This window comes from Prionailurus bengalensis, chromosome D1 (assembly GCF_016509475.1).
Source record: "Prionailurus bengalensis isolate Pbe53 chromosome D1, Fcat_Pben_1.1_paternal_pri, whole genome shotgun sequence".
In the NCBI taxonomy this organism is placed as follows: Eukaryota; Metazoa; Chordata; class Mammalia; order Carnivora; family Felidae; genus Prionailurus; species Prionailurus bengalensis.
Genome location: NC_057346.1, coordinates 103405663 through 103410795, shown reverse-complemented (window position 1 = coordinate 103410795; position 5133 = coordinate 103405663). Strand labels below are relative to the sequence as shown.

Sequence of the window (5133 nt, the reverse complement as noted above, 5' to 3'; positions counted from 1 at the left end):
CTACTTCTTTGTCTCCCATATATAGTAACACACAAACATGCAGTCTGATTAAGTGGTCTCATGTTACAAGGTCATGAGGAACGCCATGTACATGTATAGCCAGGTTGCCTTGGGGTTTTGTTTTGGTTTTTTTCCATTCCTCAGGGAGGGGACCCTACCACACCATAATTTGGCTATTGTTGTTAGCACTGCTATAAACATCGGGGTGCATATGCTCCTTTGAATCAGCATTTTGTAGGCTTTAGATAAATTCCTAGTAGTGCCATTGCTGGGTGGTAGGGTAGTTCTATTTTTAACTTTTTGAGGAACCTCCGTACTGTGCTCCATAGTGGCAGCACCAGTTTGCATTCCCATGAACAGTACAAAAGTGTTCCGTTTTCTCCACATCCTTGCCAACATCCGTTGTGGCCTGAGTTGTTAATTTTAGCCATTCTGACAGGTGCGAGATGGTATCTCATTATGGCTTTGATTTGTATTTCCCCGATGATGAGTGATGTTGAGCATCTTTTCAGGTGTCTGTTAGCCATCTGGATGTCTTCTTTGGAAAAATGTCTATTCATAATAAAACTCTCTTTTTTAAAAATATTTGAACCAGGAAATCCTGAAATAACTTTTCAGTTTCTCCATGGTGCTGATGGTAACAGACCTGTAAGGAATGATAAGCCACCGTGACGTACAAGTCAGAGTCAAAGGAAGCAGGGAAGATAAAAATGATGGGAAACCCATTTGAGAAAGGGACAGAAAGAAGCAGATAGTTGGAGCACAGGGAGGAAAACATCCCAATAATAACAGTGTTCTGGAGGAAAGATGCTTAGGCTCCAGTTTTTAAGGTCCCGAGAATTCCCTTCAGCTCAGTAATCTAGGATTTCCTTCCATCTTCAGGGTCCACTGCACCCAGGTTAGAGCACAGGTCAAAAAGGGTGGAAGCAATAGAAGGAACTAGGACAATTCATGCTCAGGCTACTGCCAAGCAATAGATTTGATATGCACTGATTGCCACATCTTATTGAAGATGTTATTAGAAACTTGGCGTCCCTGGTACTTTGTGTCTGAAACACGGGGACCAAGTTCTTGCCTTATGAATCCACAGAATTCCCGGGATCAAAATTGACAGACTACCCCAAAATGTTCTGCGGAAGTTCTATAGCTAATGAGAACCACAGAGCTCACAAACAAGTCTTCTTTAACCCTGACTCCAATCAGCCTCCCAGTGAGTCTTGGAATCCCTGATGGCATAGCCTCCATTCCTATCCCCAAGAGGCATCATCCCTGAGAGTAGAGCCCAGAGCAATCAGTGGCTGACAAAAGAATTCATCCCGCTGACAGGAAGTGAAGAATCAGCTTGATTTCTGTAGAAAACTGGTTCTATCAAACACAAGAAACTCCATAACTCTGGACTACAGAGGCTACAAATTAAAGTAGACAGTTAAGAAGGGCCAGTGTAGGGCACTAAAACGAGAAGTCCCCTGGAGTTACGACACCATGGTTTAAATCCTGGCTTTTCCACTTGCAATTTGTTCTTTGACAAGCCACTTTAACTTTCTGAGCCTTGGCTAACACATTTCAAGAGTGAAACCCATAATGGTTATTCAGGGATTATTGAGAGGACTCACTAAGTTAATATGGAAAGGAAATGTTCCACACAGAACAAGGGCTCCATAAGTCTAAAGGTCTCCACAGAATCACTTTCTTTCTCGGACCCTTGAAAAAGAAACCCAAGACAGATGATGACCTGGTTCACAGGAGAGCAGAGGTAGATTATGAAAGCACTCACAAGGAATTAACTGGAAATATTTGACTTGGAGATGAGATCAGATGAAGTGATCATTAACACTGTCTGTCTTGGGAGAAAGGGAATTCACTCCACATAATATCAATGTGTAGAATATATAAACATGTAGAAGATATAGAAAAAACCATGTGGCTTTCCCAACAGGGAGACTTTTCCAAAGATAGGGTGCCCCCAGAACTCCCCACCACAGAAAGGGTTAGCATAAGGCTCTGCATCTGACAACTCAGGAGGGCACAACCTGAGAGGCCATCTGAGGCCCGGTGCATACCAGGGATACATGACAATTTGTTGGGAATGTTCTAGAATAGAGAGACTCTACAATGGTCCCTCCCAGTCTTGATAGTCTAAGGTTCTCTGGTCTTAAAGATAACAAGCAAGAAATACTGACCCAAGGTTCGATTTCAGGAGGGGTGCAGAGATAGGTAAAAGTCTTTCATAGCAACTAGGTAACTGGTTACCTGGTAACTGCTAGATGTGGATTCTTAAGGTGGTAAACATTTTCTTCTCTCTCTGAGCAGAGAATATCTGGGATATTCACCTAACATCTGACACTGAAGAAAGCAAAGTCCTTCAGTTCTGGAATCTCTGATTCCATTCTCCTCTTCAGGCCACCTACTTACATCGAGGCTATGGCCCCCTAAAATCTCACTGCTGTGACAGAGTTCATTCTTGTGGCCTTCACAGATCACCCTGAACTGGCGGTGCCCCTCTTCCTGATGTTTCTCATTTTCTATGCCGTCACCCTTCTGGGGAATGTGGGGATGATCATTCTGACCCAAGAGGGTGTCCAACTCCACACGCCCATGTACTTCTTCTTGAGCCACCTCGCCCTACTGGATGCCTGCGACGCCTCGGTCATCACCCCTCAGATCCTGGCCACACTGGCCACAGGCAAGACGGTCATCTCCTATGACCAATGTGCTACCCACTTCTTTTTCTTCACCCTCTGTGCAGGCACAGGGTGTTTGATGGCCTATGGCCACTTTGTTGCTGTTAGCAACCCATTGTGCTATAACCTCGCTATGACTCCAGGCACCTGCTGGGGATTGTTGGCTGCAGCCTATGTCTGTGGGGTCTCAGGGGCCATCCTGCGTACCACATGCACCCTCACCTTCTCTTTCTGTGACTGTCTCTGTCTGTGACAGACTTCTTCTTCTGTGACCTCCCACCCCTGCTGAAGCTTGCCTGCCAAGCATGACACAAAGTGCCACTGTCATCCTCTTTTTTGCCAAGCTCATGCTCCTGGCCAATGTCCTGATCATCCCGGTCTCCTATAGGCTCATAATCAGAGCCATTTTAAGGGTGAAATCTGTTGGTGGACGAGCCAAGACCTTCTCCACCTGCACGTCCCGCCTCACCACTGTCGTCCTCTTCTTCAGGACACTTGCTTTCGTGTACCAGAGAAATCACTCAGACTCATCCCCAGAGGAGGACAAGATCGTGTCTGTCTTTTACACCGTGGTCATCCTCATGCCGAACCCCTTGATCTACAGTCTGAGGAACAAAGATGTAAAAGCTGCACGTTCAGAAAACTCATTGGTAAAATCCAGTTCCCAAAGAATGCAGCTTCAGGCGAGAGTGGTTCATCCTGACCCATTTTCTCCCCAGATCTTCATGCTCTGATAAGTATCAACACCATGCAGTGCCTGCCCTCAAGAATGGCAGCTTTCAGTAGCACTCAGGAAGTAGGCAAGAACTACCACCTTTTTTTTTTTAATTTAGTTTGGGAAAACCACAAGGTTGGTGAAATTTACTTAGATGACTCTCTCTACCTCTATTTTTTTGCCTTCTCCGTCTTTTGCCCACTCTCAAACTATCAGGGTTCTGGGGATACTCTCTGATATCACCGAGCAAAAAGCTGACACAGTCATAAGTGAACTGACTACCACATCCAAGCTGCCATCTTCAACTCAAGCACACTGAAGCTCCCCAGTTGCCCCCTCTTTATCCTGCCATCTCTGTGCTCCCTGATACTGACGTTTACTCTCTGTGGTAGATTATAGCTGGGAATCATACTAACAGGAGGAGAGCCAGGAATTTTGCTCTTCTTTTATGGTATGGATAACCGACCAACTCATTATGAGGAAATTAATGAAAAGTACCGTGAACCCAGTGGAATCTCCCATTGGTACAGATTACAAGAGTAAAAGGAAGGGTGCTCCCTTTGACTACTCCCCCACTTATGTGTTCCCGAATGGTGCCTAGTATCTCCAGGACTCTACTCTCTGCCTTTCAAGTGGCAAATGTCTACATTCTGGATCTCCAATTCTTTTGTTTCTCCTCCTCCTAAACACAGCACCTGACTCAAGACAGTCTCTGCTCTCAAAAAACTCACTCCCAGAGGCTGCAAAGTCAGCAATGGTAGACCTACAGCAAACGGTCTTAAATGGAATTACCTTGTCAGGTAATGTCTTACCCTCTTGGAACATCAGTTTCTTCTAATCAAAAAAAAAAAAAAAAAGATTAATACTTCCTGTTTGAAAGAATTATTGAAAGAATGTTTAAAGAAGAGGATGAAAATCAATGTGGAGGTTTGGTTTAGTCAGAAGAGGCTGAGTTTGCTGTGGCAACAATCAAATCTGAAACCGGTCATAATACGTTCCCCATGCAAATTGGGGCGTTCTGCTGTATGTAGTCACTCAGAGATTCTGGCTTAAAGAGGCCCCTCCATTTTATAGCTATACTGTCAAAAATGCAAACTATGCAGGGGATAAAAGACTACTGCAGAATCATAATGGACCTTTTCTCCCACAGCCCACTGGTTAGAAGGAGTCACACAGTCCCGCCTCGCTAGACAGGAGCCGTTAAAGGTAAAAGTACAAATGGAATATATGCGAAGCAATATTGACTCTGCCTCCCCTGTGGCTGCGATTATCAGCATTCCATAAAATCATAAGTAATCAGATTATTTCTTGATTGTTCAGATCATTTTCTACAAACCACCTCTCCCGTATTTAGGGAAACAGGTCCACTCTTTCACTTGCCACCTGGCCAAGTGCCATTAGGATTTCCATGGGCTTTTCACCCACGCTCAATTCATCAGAGTGCTTTGGGAATATTATTAGTGAAATGAGAAGGAGTCTAAAATACTCCTTTTATATATAAAAATATAAAATATTAACACTACTAACTGAAGCCAATATATATATTATATATACATATAATATATATAGTATTATAATAATATATAATTATATATATATATATATATATAACAAAAAGATATGTAACTTGTGTTTTGTAGAAGGCCATGACTCCAGCCACATGAACTAGAGGGGTAAAGGACAGAGAAAGAGGAAAGATGAGAGAGGGAAAGAGAGCCCTAATCCCACTTGACCCAT

At 43.7% G+C, this 5133-nt stretch overlaps 1 pseudogene; it reads left to right on the top strand.

The window, feature by feature from the left end:
• Positions 1-2421: 2421 nt before the first annotated feature.
• Positions 2422-4234, top strand: LOC122482813 (annotated as a pseudogene).
• Positions 4235-5133: the final 899 nt, after the last annotated feature.